This window comes from Petromyzon marinus, chromosome 59, assembly GCF_048934315.1.
Source record: "Petromyzon marinus isolate PM22_M1 ecotype Great Lakes invasive population chromosome 59, UKy_Petmar_22M1.pri1.0, whole genome shotgun sequence".
In the NCBI taxonomy this organism is placed as follows: Eukaryota; Metazoa; Chordata; class Hyperoartia; order Petromyzontiformes; family Petromyzontidae; genus Petromyzon; species Petromyzon marinus.
This window is the reverse complement of record NC_133725.1, coordinates 54,668-70,224: the sequence shown is the minus strand read 5'-3', so window position 1 is coordinate 70,224 and position 15,557 is coordinate 54,668. Positions and strand designations below refer to the sequence as shown.

Genomic DNA, 15,557 nt, shown 5'->3' with positions numbered 1-15,557 from the left:
CAAACAAAAATCGCGGGGAGGGAGGGGTAGGGGAATGTAATTACCAATTAACTTTGGTACCGCTAAAATTCCCTCTGATCCAGACCTCTCCACGGTCGCGCTCAATTTAGTCCTAAAATTGTCCGGCTAAATTCGCGGCGTGGCGCGTACCTGTGGCGAGGGTGGTGGTGGCACCGCGAGCTACCCACAACACCATAGGGGCGGCACCCCCCCCCCCCCCCCCCTCTCAGAGGGTCGCTGCTTCGGTTCAATCCTCCGGGGGCGCAGCGGTGGAACCGACGATGATCGGGTAGGTCATCACGTGTGCGTGGGGGTAAATTGAACTAGACTATAAACTTGATTTGAAGCTTTCGTGACTGCAGGAATCCATACTCTTTGGTTCTTTCGGTGGAGTCGCGTAGGTTTTATTTTATACCTACGTGACTTTACCGAAAGAACCAAAGAGTATAAACTATAAACGATTCGTTTTTACTTCATTTTACCACGTTAAGACCCACTGCGCTTAGTAGCTCTCTCTTTTTATTTCAGAAGCGACCGGCCATCAACAATGTGGCTGATCGTCACCGTGTGGACATTTATAGCAGCAGAAAGACTCCCAACGCGTGACTTTGATTTTAAATGTGGAAGGCAAAAAAATAACGGAGGAAAATTCCACGCGATCACGGGGAGGGAGAGAAAGACAAACACGCACACTAAATATACAAACAGGCGTCAGGGTCGGGGTCGAACCTACGACTTCCGGCATACCAGGCGAGGTAGTTAACATCTAGCCATCGCGACATCCATGAAGTAGATCAAATGACACTCTCCGAAGCTCCACTTTACCGTGAAGGCCCCAGCCTTCCTCCAGCAGTGACGTGAGCGAGCAGTTGCAGGGGCCCGGCCGTTACCCATCACGTGTGTGTGCCACCTACAGGCGAATGATCCTAATTCTCTCCGATGGGGAGGAGGGGGGGGGGGGGGTGCGGCCTGTCCGACGTTTCGCTCCACGTGGCTCGGGAGCTTTTGTTCATTATTTCAACTGCCGCGGACGGGAGATTGAGTCCATCTGGCGACTTCTGGCGGTGGTGGCAGCGGCGGCGGTGGCGCTATTCGTCCATAAACACCGTGGCACCAACCCCATGGTGTATACCCAGGACAGGCCGTGGTATGGAGAGGAGACTACAACGCCGCCTTCTAAGGACTCTTAGGACAAGGCTTTGTTCCTGCAGGGGGTGATCGCGATCTTGTCGCTGTGCAGCTACCAGAATTTTAGAACAACGCTTTGACTTTGGTAATGAGGGTTCGTCAGAGCTGTTTAGATTCTGTCTTGTGCGTTGAGTGGGCGAGTGGGTGAGTGGATGAGTGAGTGGGTGAGTGGATGAGTGAGTAGGTGAGTGGGTGAGTGAGTGGGTGAGTGAGTGGGTGGGTGATCGGGCTGTTCCCAGTGCAGCTTCCATACAATGGAAAAACGCTTTTTGCCTTTGGTTATATTATCAGACAGAGTTGTTAGAGCTATTTAAGTTACGTCTTGTGAGTCAGTGGGCGAGTGGATGAGCTTTTGAGTGAGTGGGTGAATGAGTGAAAGAGTGGGTGAGTGAGTGTGAGTGAGTGGGTGAATGAGTGGAAGAGTCGGTGAGTGAGTGTGAGTGAGTGGGTGAAAGACTGGGTGAAAGAGTGGGTGTGTGTGTGAGTGTGTGAGTGGGTGAATGAGTGAAAGAGTGAAAGAGTGGGTGTGTGAGTTTGTGGGTGAATGGTTGTGCTGATGCCAGTGCAGCTCCCCAGACCATGGAACAACGCTTTGTACCTTTGGTAAATCAGCCCGAGTCGATAGAACTGTTAAGTTCTGTTTTGAAAACTCACCAATTTAAATTGGTCTTCACCGCCCGCCTCGCATGGCCGATTGCCCTGCACGGTTCTGTTTGTTTAACAAGTAGTAGTAGTAGCGGGGCTTTTGCGATCGATAATATCCACAATAGAGATGTTTGGTGTTAAATCGAGTAAATGTAAATGTGTCGTTAAACTCGCCACATTACTGGCGAAACGTCACGGTACTCGATGTGTAAATGTTGTTTTGGGTTTTACTCTTCAACACACAGCCGGTTAGTGCCGTACAAGCAACGAATTGGCACGTTTCGTTTACGTGACAAACCATGGCTGTGTCGGGTGGTGGCGAGTTTAACGACACATTGATATCCCCTCGCTCTAACCCAACAAAACCTCTTACGGACCGGTTCTGTTGATTTCCCGCTCTCTATCCACGGTGACGAAATCAGTGTGAATCTAAGGACGTACTGTCGATGTAGATGACAAGTGCCAATTATTGTTGTTGTTGCTGTTCTCGATGACGAGACGATGGAACTGGGGAGAAGAGCGTGGGAGGGCGGCAGATGAGGGAGGGGGCAGCCAGATGAGCGGGAGAGGGAAGGGAGGCCGGGATGGAAGTCTCTTAGAGGGACAAGGAGGAGTCGGGCACGGCTCTAGACGATCAGCAGCAGGGAGAGAGAGAGAGAGGAGAAGCGGCGGTGCAAGGAGGGGGGGAGGTGGGGGAGGGGGAGAGGGAATGGCCGGGGCCAGACATCGGGGATAGTGAGAGGATGATCATGATGAGAGGGTTCATGATGATGATGAGAGGGTTCATGATGATGATGAGAGGGTTCATGATCATGATGAGAGGGTTCATGATGATGAGAGGGTTCGCGATGGTGATCATGAGGGCGATGGTAATGATGAGAGGGCGATGGTGATGATGAGAGGGTGATGATGGTGATGAGAGGGTGATGATGGTGATGAGAGGGTGATGATGGTGATGAAAGGGTGATGGTGATGATGAGAGGGCGATGGTGATGATGGGAGGGCGATGGTGATGATGAGAGGGCGATGGTGATGATGAGAGGAAGATGATGATAATGAGAGGGTGATGATGGTGATGAGAGGAGGGACGAGGGGCAGAAGAGAGAAGAAAGGAGCGAGCAGCAGCATTGAGCTTCACGGAGGAGCAGGGTCTGTTGTCACAGTGGGCGGGGTTGAGGGGAGGGGTTCAAAGTGGGGGGGCGAGGGGTTCAAAGTGGGGGGGCACGCACAGGAGTCACGTGATGCACGGGAGTCACGTGATGTACAAGGGGCTCGAGCTGATTTAGAGAGAGCGCGCAGGAGAGACGGAGGGCTGGAAAGAGGAGACTGCTCCCAATGCACACACCAAAGAGAAAGATCCCCCCCGCCGTGTAGCCTTAACAGACTGTTGGGGAAAGTGCTGTTAGCGAGCACCTATGAAAGTCGTAAAGGCACACTAGTAAGTGGGTGGCCACCACCATGCCCGGCCGCCTTTGTCTCCCCAGTGTCGATGTTTACACACCTCACTGGGTATTAATTTGAGACTGAGTCGACCTAGGGGAGGCCCAGGACCGGTACCGATAATCGTCACTGGTGTTGGTGGTTGTGAGCGGGAATCAAACTCGGGTCATAGCCGGATTCATAGCGCAGCGTAGCGCTAACGGCTACGCCACCGCTCCCCACAATGCACACAACCCCACCACTGCCACCACCTGCTGCTGCTGATCCTATTTCACGGTGCTTCGAGGCAATTGTCTTTATTAAATCGTCAATCTACTTGCGGGTGTGTCACTCCACTGCTGGATGAAGGTATCCCCTTCCCAAGGGAATGACGAGGTGATATGGGGGTGTCCTGCAATCTAAAGCTTTGTAAATAAGAGCCCCTTCATAATAATAGGACCCCCTGTATAATAACAATGGGAGTCTCTACATAACAATAGGAGCACCTACAGAATAACAACAGTGTGGCAGTCCTCAAACACCATCGTCACACCGTCTCCAGTACCGAACTAGGTACTCATTTACGGCTGAGTCGACCTAGGGGAGGCTCAGAACCGGTTCAGGGATGGAACGCGGGTTAGCCGGGTTCGTAGCGCAGTGCGCTGACCGCTGCGCCACCGCTCCCCACATTCGCAAGCACACTGCCAATGCCCATACTTCAAACACAGTCAACCGACACTAAGACTCAAACACAGCACACATCATTAAACACACGTAATTAGATATAAAATACATCATCACACACACGCGCAAGACAAAAATACGCCATATAGCCTTAACAGACTGTTGGGGCAAGTGCTATTAGCGAGCATCTATGAAGGTCCGAACGGTAAACGAGAGGGTGGGTGGCCAACACCACGCCTGGCCGCCTTTGTCTTCCCAGTGGTGATGTTTACACACCACACCAGTTACTCAATTGATGCTGAGTCGACTTAGAGGAGGCCCAGGACCGGTTCAGATAATCCTCACTGGTGTTGGGTCGCCGGGTTCTCAGCACTCGTACACGCTCACAACCACACACTCACACAACCACACACTTACACAGACACACAACAACAACCGCCATTCGCCACTAAGTGGCGGTGACGTCACCACGACGCTTGTGCCAGGCCATGTGCACCTTGAGGCCACGTGAAGTGTCGAACGCCCGCGGGCAGGAGGTCACAGGGCAGACCCAGGTGCCACGGGTCGACTGACTGAGATGACTGGCTGGTGCACCACCTGTGCCCCCTACTGTGCCAACCTGCTGTGCTTTAGCCACCCGGCGCTCCGCTCGTTGTTGTGAGCGTCGCTCCTCCACCCTCCGTTGTTGTTGGAGGGTGACTGCCTCCAACTGGCCAATAGCGTCCTTCACGAGCCTCCTCCACAGAGGCCGATCTTGACACCGCTGGTACCAGTCATCGGCAAGTCCACTCAGCTCCACGTCCGCCTGTACCACATCACTCCATCTCTTCTCTAGCCCGTGCCGCGCCCGTTTAGCTCCCTCGATCCGGCCGAACAAAAGCTGTTTCGGCATGCAGTGGCTGGGCATGCGGGCTACATGACCCAGCCAACGCAGCCTTGCCTGCCGGAGGAGCTCACCGATGGGACCTTGCCCAGATCTTTCAAGGATTTGTGAGCTCCTCACACAATCCAGCCTGGTTAAACCCAGGATGGATCGTAGGCAGGCCAGCCTAAATGTTTCCAACCGGCGAAGATGCTCCATTAAGAGGGTCCACGTTTCGCAAGCGTAGAGAAGAGATGGAATGACCGTGGCCGAAAAGACCTGAAGCTTAGTGCGGAGCGACAGACCAGGTAGCTTCCACACAGCGTTACGCAACCGATGAAAATATATGGCCGCTCGACTGATTCGGAGTGAGACCTCTGCTGTTAAACTGGAGCCGGTCATAAGCACACTGCCCAGGTATGGGAAACTCTCCACTCTCTCCACAACTGCCCCATCACCGATTGGGAGTTGTGGGGGTGGAGTGTCCGATGGTACAAAATACCCAGGCAGGTGCTTAGTTTTGGTGGGGCTGATGGTAAGGCCCCATCTCTTAGTGGCACGATCCAGTCTCAGCAGCAACGTCTCCAACTCCTCCTCTGAATGAGCAGCTATTACCAAATCATCGGCATACATAACGTGGTTGAGCAATAGGGAGCCATCCCTTGACCGCACCCGGGCATCGATCAGCCTCCCATTATATTTCTACCAAATGGAGATTCCCCCGGTACAGCTATTGAAGGCTTCACGAACTACGTGGTCAAAATAGATGTTAAATAATGTGGGAGCCAGAGGACATCCCTGTCGCACCCCAAGGTGTACAGGGAATGGCTCTGACTCCCGGCCACGTAGTTTACCCGGGCCCGCTCACCATCATGAAGGTCCTTAATGATCGTGAGCAGAGGGTCAGGGACTCCAAAAGCACGAAGAACAACCCACAGCCCAGGCCTACTGATGGTATCATAGGCCTTGACCAGGTCAATAAAGCAGAAATGTAGGTCTTGTTGGAATTCCCTACACCTCTGCTATAGCAGACGGACAGAAAATATGGCATCTGTGCAGGACCACACACTCACAATCACGCACTCACAACCACGCACTCACACACCCACGCACTCACACACCAACGCCCTCACACACCCACGCACTCACACACCCACGCACTCACACAACCACACACTCACAACCACACACTCGTACACTCGCAACTACGCACACTCGCGCGACCATACACTCGCAACATTCACACACACACACACTGGTACACTATGATTCCTCGCATCACCGTCACCTTATCACGGGTCCGCCTGTCTTCCCATCCTCAAGCCGCTCTTCTCAAACAGCCCGGTTCGATTCCCACCAGTGACTCCGCAACTACTCCATCCTCGCGTCTCATCAACGACGACGACCCATCACCTCCTCCCCCTCTGCTGCAGGGCGAGTGGAGGGGGGTGGGAGAGGGGGGAGGGTATTGGTTATAATTCGGGGATGGAGGGGGGGGGACTTGAGAACACTCTTTGTATGAGTGGGGGGGGGGCTCTACTGCCTCAGGGAGCGATAGCCGCTGGGCTCTGAGTCTCTGCGCTCCGTTGTAGCGCGCAGAGCAGACGCGCCCCGCTTGATCGCGTGTGGCACCACCCATTCCACACGTGGGGATGTGGGTGGAGACGCGGTGGGTAGGGGATGGGGAGAGGGGGGAGGTGGGTGGGAGGGAGGGAGTGGACGAGTAGTGAGCTGAGTGGGTGGATAAGTGAGGGGGTGGGTGGGTGAGTAGATGGATTGGTGAGTGAGTGAGTGGATGGGTCGGTGAGTGCATGGGAGTGTGGATGGGTGAGAGGATGAGTGGGTGGGTGAGTGAGTGAATGGAAGGGTGAGTGGATGGGAGGGCGAGTAGATGCGAGGGTGGGTATATGAGGGGGTGGGTGGGTAGATGAGGGGGTGGGTGAGCGGGTGATTTTGAAGATGGGCGAGTGGGTTGGTGGTTGAGTGTGGCACTGATTGTAGTGGTGGTTGTGGCAATGGGAGTACTGCTCGCGGTGGTGGTGGTATTTGGTGGTGCTGTCGATGGTTTTGTTGAAGGTTATGTGGTGGTTGTTTTGAAAGGTATGTGGTGGTGTTGAAGGGTATGTGGTGGTGTTGAAGGGTTTGTGGTGGTGGTGGTGTTGAAGGGTATGTGGTGGTGGTGGTGGTGTTGAAGGGTTTGTGGTGGTGGTGTTGAAGGGTTATGTGGTGGTGGTGGTGGTGTTGAAGGGTATGTGGTGGTTGTGGTGGTGTTGAAGGGTATGTGGTGGTTGTGGTGTTGAAGGGTATGTGGTGGTTGTGGTGGTGGTGTTGAAGGGTATGTGGTGGTGGTGTTGAAGGGTATGTAGCGGTGGTGGTGGTGTTAAAGGGTATACGGTGGTTGTGGTGGTGGTGGGGCTAGCCGTGGGTAATGACGCGGATGTGATGCGCCGAGACTATATTTAGAGTGAGCATCGTGCACAGGATGGTGGAGTTACTCGCATCGACCCAAGCTGGGACCCGTCAGGCCTCATTCGTTCCCATTCGTGCATTCATTCAGTCACCCACTCCTGCCCCCTAAGTCTACTCAGCGTTAACATGATTAGAACCTGGATGCGCCGCGTGTAAACATCAACGCTGGGAAGACAAAGGCGGCCGGCCGGGCGTGGCTGCCCGTCACACTCTCCCTCCTCCGTGCGCCGTGCCGGCGGCCTTGATAGGTGCTCGCTGACAGCACTTGCCCCAACCCTCTGTGGAGGCTAGCCGGGGGATCTTAGTCTGTTGTGAGTGTGACGGGCAGGGCGAAGTGTTGATGACCACGATAATTATAATGTTGGACGTCATCATCAATTACGCTTGCTGCTGATGGTGATGATCATCATGCTGATGATCATCATCATAATGATGGTGTTCATTAGTCATGCTTGTTGCTGCTGCTGATGGTGTTCAAAAGTAAGGATGGAGCTGATTGTTATCTGTAAGGATGGTGCTGCTGCTGATGAGTATCAGTATGGAAGGTGCTGAAGACGCCAGCTGCCGCAGAGAATCGGATTGTCTGGAGGGAGGAGATGGAGACTAAGAGAGAGAGAGAGAGGGGAGAGCGGAGAGAGAGAGGAGAGAGAGAGGGGAGAGCGGAGAGAGAGAGTCTTATCTGTCCAGGCTGTGCCTATTTTTAACAAAGGAACTTTAAAGGCTGAATTCTGGGCGGTAGAATATCAGGAAGAAACATTGGATGTGATTTATTGATAGTCGCCACCGCAGCCGCTATCGTCATCAGCCATGGTCAATCCACTGCTGGATGAAAGCCACCGCCACTTTTCACAACTCTGCGATGCAGCTCTTCCCGGGAAGCATTGCCGTTGATTGCATCGCTGCTCCATCTGCCCGCTGTGCGATCTCTCCCCGTGAATTGTGGAAGATTGATTGATTACTTGGAATCGAATAATCAGATCTGTAATGAACGTCTGTCGAACTTCTTTCGCACCGTACAATCCTCGTAATCATCATCATGATCATCATCATCCATCCTAGAAACGAACCTTATCTTAAGATTGGGGCAAGCGCTGTTTGCGAGTAGCACCTACGAAGGCCGGAACGGCACAGGTGGCTGGCGAATACCACGCCCGCCGCCTTTGTCTCCCGAGTAGCAATGTTTCTGCACATCGCACCAGGTACTCATTTGAGGCTGAGTCGACCTAGGAGTAGGCCTAGCACCCGGTTCAAATAATCGTTATGGATGTCGGTGGTGGCCGTGAGCGGGAATACAACTTGGGTGACGCCGGGCTGGTAGTGCAGCACACACGCACACGCGCACCTACCCGATTATAAGACGCATCCCCCAACTTTGCTTTAATATGCAGGGGGAAAACGATGTAAGTCAATAATTCTAAACAAAGTCAACTTGTAACGGAGCACCGCCACCACCGCACGGTATCCGCTCATCGGTCTCGCAGAGAGAGTGAGACAGGACTGGGAGAGAGAGGGGTCGACTAAGAGAGGTAACGACGCAGAGAGGGAGAGAGAGTGGATGACTCCGAGAGAGAGGGGGGACGACGCAGAGAGAAAGAGAGGGGACGACTCGGAGAGGGAACGACGCAGAGAAAGAGAGGGGCGTGACTCGGAGGATGCGCCGGGGGGAACCACAGACGAGGAGTGGGAAGGCAGCAACAGCCACGCAGTGGTGAGGGGTTGGCGCTACCAACGATTGCCCCAAGCTCTGCGCTGATCTGCATTTTGAGGCGTCATCGCTCTAAGAGTGAAAGTTTGTGTGTGGGAGGAAACCGGAGCGGCCGGGCAAAGCCCCCATGAGTGCGAGGGGGAAACACTCTATCCCCCATGGAGATGGAGCAGGTGGAGTCCACATTGTGACTGTACCGCCTCCTACCTGGCGCCTCCTTGACGCTTATGAGAAGGTATGGAGTGTCAGTTTTCAGTTTCAGTTTTCATTTATTTGGTATAGCCCTGTGAGCCATTCGGTTCTTGAATCGGGTGCAACCGCAACAAGCAAAAAACAAAAAAACACATGAACAAGAAAACATCTTAAAGTGACTATGTGACTGTGCAAACAGAAAGTCCAGGAAAAAACAGCAAAATATTCATGAAAAAGCACCATACACCAACGCTGTGTGCAAAAACCACAAGACAACTTAGATTAAGGCCATCAGTCTAACTCCGTACTACAACAAACAAACATGGCCAAACCAAAAAACGTTTTCGACATCACCAACATAAAGCCATAAAAGCAATGTAACAGTGATCATAGGAACTGTGACCGAATTTTCACAATAAACGACAAACAACATGTCACACAGCATCTGCACGTAATCCACCAACCCTCGCCTCCACAGCGCTGAGCTTACAGGCACCAGCCACCACCACCGCCGCTGTACGTCTGTTTAGGGATGTTAACTACCTCGCCTGGTGTACAGGAGGTCGTGGGTTCGATCCTAACGCCTGCTGCTGTCGATTTGGAGTTTGCGTCTCGCTCTCTCTCCCCGTGGTCACGTGGGTTTCTCTCCGGGTCCTCCGGTTTTCCCCCCTCAAACAAAATAGAAACACGCGTTTAGATGATTTGATTGCTATACATTTCCACGTGATGATGATAAGCTACTTTGTTGAGCTATCATTTGTGATAGCCAGGTCGCTTCAGAAAAAAATAGCTATGTAGCTCAGTGGGGCCTTACCTGGTAAATGTTTTAATTAATTTAAAGTTTGCTTATGTATGTTGACATTATTTCGCACCGTATGTAGCCAACCGTGCGGAAGGGAAGGACAACAAACTAAACACAAACAGCAGTTTTGTGTTTGTTCCCGAGGGTATGGTTTATAGTTGATTATCAGCAGCAGCTGTCAATAAAATATCGTGTCCGGCGGCTTGCTCCTCTGTCAAAATCACCCAAGGGGTCCTACTGTCAGAAGAAGAAGATGAAGAAAAAACACGCCTTTAATTTTCGATTCAAAGCTTTCGTGACTGCAAGGATTCATCTTCTTTGGTTCTTTCGGTAAAGTCACGTAGAATGAGAATAAAATAATAAAATAAAACAATGCAATACTCACGACGTTTCGGCCACAACACAAGTAGCCGTCCTCAGGTGAAGAAACATTATTCTCATTCTACGTGACTTTACCGAAAGAACCAAAGAAGACGCCTTTAATTATTAATAATAACGATTCGCGTGGGAATGGGCCATCATGATCCTGCGCCAGGGCACTCATTAGTGTGAGTGCATTTGCCTGGGGAGAGAAAGTCAGAATTGCGAGGAGATGGAGCGCTCAATATTTGGATTGGATATTTAAGTGCGAGGATTATATTACCCAGATATTATTTGTGTTGCCCCCCCCCCTCTACCGGGCACCTCAAATTAGCACGATTGGTAACGTACGGTGCAAAACAAGTTCAACATACATACAGTATATACGAACTACTCATAGACTCAACACTGCCCATAGACTCAACAGTGTCCATCGACTAACACTGCCCATTGACGAAACAATTTAAACGAAATAATGTTTGTTATCTTACTAGGTAAGGCACCACGATAGCCAACACCTGTACAAAACTAATTCACTCCAAGGCTTCTGCAAATGTGCGCGGAATGTGAACGATGCCGAGAGCTTGGGTTACCTCCACGGGGGAGATGGAGCGATGGAATTCAGCTCTGGTGCACGGATCGTTTGCATCGTGAGACTGTGGGAGGTGGGTGGCTGTCTCGCAGCTGGTGCAGGGCCTTTGTCCAGCAGTGGATGGATCGTGGCCGATGATGTCACGCGTTTGCGAGTAAAATGTGCGCCCTGAAAAAATTCCAACGTTTCGGATTTGATCCGAAAGTTACGACGTCACGGCAAATGACGTCACTATCGCGACATGCCGTCACTCACTTTTCTGCCAAGTCGCGCCCGGTGAGATCAGTTGTTGGCAAGGAGAAGCGCGATATGATCCGTCATATCATCCTCAATCCGACAAAGTTATCCGAAACGAGCCTTAAAATCCACGCATTTGCAAAAATCCACAAATGAACCCTCATATCCACATATCTCCCTCCCTACTCCCCTCGTCTCCTCTCTTGTCCCGCCCTCTCCAGCTCTTCTCTGTCTCTCTCTTCCCAGGCTCCTCTTTGTCTTCCATTACGTGGCACGGCACAAACGGGGGGGGCGGGGGCGGAATGTTTTTAGTCGGCCGGATTAAGCGCTCAGGGCCGGGTAAGAAGGGATTTGAATCTTCTAAGGGCAGCAACAACAAAAAACCCGGGACTCTGGCTCATCACGCCTTGACTCAATCACGCAGAGTCCAATCCGCAGTCGTCTGCCTATTACGTTCAATCCCGACGTCAAAGGCGCCTTTATATTAACACTCAGCACGCGGCCCCGTCAATAACGACACCGTGTGTGTGTCACTGTGTGTGCGTCACTGTGTGTGTGCGTCACTGTGTGTTCATCACTGTGGGGAGCGGTAATGTAGTGGTTAGCGCGCTGGGCTACGAACCTGGCGACCCCGGTTCGATTCCCGCTCACGGCGAACATCGGTGACGATTATTTGAACCGGTCATGGGTCTCCCCTAGGTCGACTCAGCCTGAAATGAGTACCTGGTGCGGTGTGTAAACATTGCCACTGGGGAGACAAAGGCGGTCGGGCGTGGTGCTGGCCACCCACCCCCTCGTGTACCGTTCCGGCCTTCATAGGTGCTCGCTAACAGCACTTGCCCCTTACAGTATGTTAATGCTATATGGGGTATCTTTGTCTTGCGAGACTCGAGACTACGTCTCTGCGCCCTCTCACCCTGGGTACAGAAAATCGACTTCAACTCGCTAGAATGTCTCGCTCATTAACCCACCATCTCATTAACCCACCATCTCATTAACCCACCATCTCATTAACCCACCATCTCAATGACCCGTCATTCATCCCACTCAATCATTCACTCACTCACTCGCCCACCAGCTCACTCGCCTACTCACACATCCACTAATTTACCGACTAAAGTATTAATCATCCACCCACCAACTCACTCACCCAACTCATACATCCACTCATTCACCCACCCACCAACTCACAAATAACTCATTCATTCACCCTCGCAAATGTGACTCTCTCTTGGTCTCTCACCTGGCTAAACAAAATCAACTCGAAACTCCTCCAGTAATTTGCTTTTAGGTTACCCGCACCCGGCGCTTTACCTGGCCCCAGGTTCCGGATTGCTCTTCGCACATCCTCGGCAGATGGCACATCAGGCATCCACTCACAGGGGGTGGCCACTGCAACCTTTCAGGTTCTACCATGATTACCCCCCTCCTCCTCTGCCCCCCCCTTTCCAACAGCTCCCTCCACCCCCATCTTTGACTTGTGACTGAGATTTTTTAGGTCTCTACTCTACCAAAGACCTCGCAGCAGACATTTCCCAGCCGTCCTGCATATATGGATACCAGAGATTGGAGATGATGCCGTCATATTCCCCTGAAGGGCAGTAGGTTAGGTCTCGATGGGATAGAGTGTTCCCCCTCGCACGCGTGGGTTTTCTCCGGGTGCTCCGGTTTCCTCCCACATCCTAACACTCGTCAAATGTCTCCGAATACCTTCATGTATAGAGGACGGCAGAGATTGAGGTGGAGAGGCATTTGGTGACGGGTCCTCACCACCGCGTGCCTGCTGCTGCCTTCTCGCTCCTCGGCTGTGGTTCCTCCTCTTGGTACCTGCTCTGAGTCGTCGTCCCTCTCTCTTTCTCTCCGAGTCGTCCCCCCACCCCCTCTCTCTCTCTCTCTGAGTCGTCCTCTCTCTCGACGGGAGCGAGGAGCGGATACCGAGCGTTAGCGGCGCAGTGTTACGAATTTAAATTATGAACATGGATATGAATTCTAATAGGAGACGGCATTGCAAGTTATTTTATGGAATTAAAGAGCGACTTGTGATTTGCGGTCTACTGAGACAAACTTCATCTCCCCAGCAACATGTGACCACTACCCATCTTCAGAATAGCAAACCGCTCTCCGTGCTTCCGAGCGAAGGCTGTGCGATGAGCCTCCTCATCTTCCGACGTGGGATGTTGGAGACCCTGGGAGTGGACCTGGTGATTTCAATCTCAGCTCCCCCGGTCAGCCGAGCTTTCTGTGGGAGATCTGAGCCTGGATGTTCAATGCACGAGCCGCAGTCGGTTCTGAACCTCACCCATTGCCCCCAACGGCATCAGCAGATTGTGTTTAGTTTGTTGTCCTTCCACCCTGCACCTCGGATGAGCACGATTGGCTATTACGGTGTGATAGACGTTCAACATAGTACTTGCACACACACATACAGCAGAATGGAAAGATTCCAATCCCCAGCTGCAAACGATGCTCACATTGTAATTTGAGATTTTCGTCAGCGAGCCGAGACCGGGCCATTGTGGGTCTTAGGTGGATGCCCAAATCACGCAGTGGAAAATACGGCGCAGCGCATCTTAGAGATGACAGGCCCCGGAGTCAGTGGGCAGATCAGCTCCACTGCAGGTCCTGGTGTCAAGGACATGGGACCGCATTCGCTGTTCCGTCACGAACGTCAGTCCAGCAGATGTTGCTGCTTGTACCTGCCGTGCATTCGCGGTGTTGTGTGGATGATGCGCCCATGCCGGAAGTGCGGGTTGATCATTACACTCCTCCTCATTCCGTTATTACTAAGCTGATCTGAGCCATGCCTTCCAATCACTCCAGCGCACAAATTCAGGCTAGGTGCACTGTTTTTGCTATCACGTGAAGTGTCGAAGGCTCGCTGGCAGGAGGTCCCAGGTGCCGTGGGTTGACTGCCTGAGATGACTGCCAGATGCACCATCTGTGCCAAATACGCAGATCCCCCGTATAGCCTTAGCAGACTGTCGGGGCAAGTGCTGTTAGCGAGCACCTATGAAGGCCGGCACGGCCACGAGGGGGTGAGTGGCCAGCACCACGCCCGACCGCCGTTGTCTCCCCAGTGACGATGTTTACTATACACCGCACGAGGTACTCATTTGAGACTGCGTCGACCCATAGGAGGCCCACGACCGGTTCAGCATATAATCCTCACTGCTATCGGCGAACTCTGTTCCCCGGATTTCTGTAGCGCAGCGCGCTAACCACTGCGACGCCGTTCAAGCCCCCCAACACACGCGCACAGAAGGGGACAAACGCACGGATTCTGTGGCTCATATGAGCCCCCCTGTGCCTGCGTGGGTATCCGTAGGGATAACTCTTTCACGGGCTCGGCATTAAATTTTCATGCTGTTTAATAGACGGTGGGCGGCTACATGCGCACACACACACGGGGCCTTCCTTCTCAAATGTCAACTCAACACCTCCGCCGCGATTCAGCCGCCAATTTTCGGTTCTCGGCATCCGAGGAGAATTATTGTAGATGTATTCTTCCCAAGAGCGAGCGAGGAAGAGGATGGCAGAAGCAGAGAAGAGAATCCGCTTCGTTGCACTGCGTCGTCGAACAACATCAACAACAACATCGCCATCATTGTGTCATCATTGTGTCATTGTGTCGGCTCACGTCCAACTGATACTCGCGCGCCTGTGTGCGTCCTAACACTTTAGGGTCCCGTTCATCATCGTCATCACGATCATCACGATCATCATGAACTGCATTAGGTCATCAACGCGCTCACAAGACGCAGCCAGCTTGCCCGCAAAATGTCTAGACAGAGCTGCCGGTGTGAAATAATTCATCAATTGGGGCGATGGCCCGGTTGTGACATTCTCACAGCGACCGTCTCCAGAATAAATACAGATTATGATCGTTATTATTATAATTCTCATCTCAGCCACTTCGGTGATGAGCTATCATCAACATATGGCCAGGCCGCTTCTGAACCCGAGCTCATGGCTCAGTGGGGCTTTAGCTGGTAAATAATAAAGTAGTTTACTTTTAGATCGACATTCGCAAGTCATGATGCCGGAGGAAGCGCCACGCGCGTGCGTCCGTGTGATTGAACGTGGCGATGGTGCTTCATTGACCCTGCTCGATACGAACTCGATTATCGTAAATGTAATTCGTACCCCTCTTTATTTTTAAACCCGAGCGTCTGGAAATAAGTTTTATATTGTTATATAATAACGTAGTCTCCCCCACGTGAATGCGTTTGAAATTAACGAAGAAGGGGATTGACACACTGTACCGTGCATTGCGAGAACAATCTGCTTACCACAGTACAATGCGGCAGCAGCATTTATGCATGTAACTTTCACGTAAATTAGTCTCTTGAGGAGTAATACTTTGGGATTATCGAGGCATCCACAATAGAGGTTTTTGTTGGGT

At 52.2% G+C, this 15,557-nt stretch overlaps 1 protein-coding gene across 1 annotated transcript in view; it reads right to left on the bottom strand.

Moving 5' to 3' along the window:
• Window positions 1-9,810, bottom strand: part of LOC116955429 (voltage-dependent P/Q-type calcium channel subunit alpha-1A) — a 164,574-nt gene extending 154,764 nt beyond the window's left edge. The window contains exons 1-2 of the mRNA XM_076052955.1: window positions 9,708-9,810; window positions 6,087-6,225 (exon numbers count right to left, since the gene is read on the bottom strand). The gene's annotated coding sequence lies outside the window, so the exon portion shown is untranslated. The remainder of the gene's footprint in view (window positions 1-6,086; window positions 6,226-9,707) is intronic.
• Between the last annotated feature and the right edge of the window lie 5,747 nt (window positions 9,811-15,557).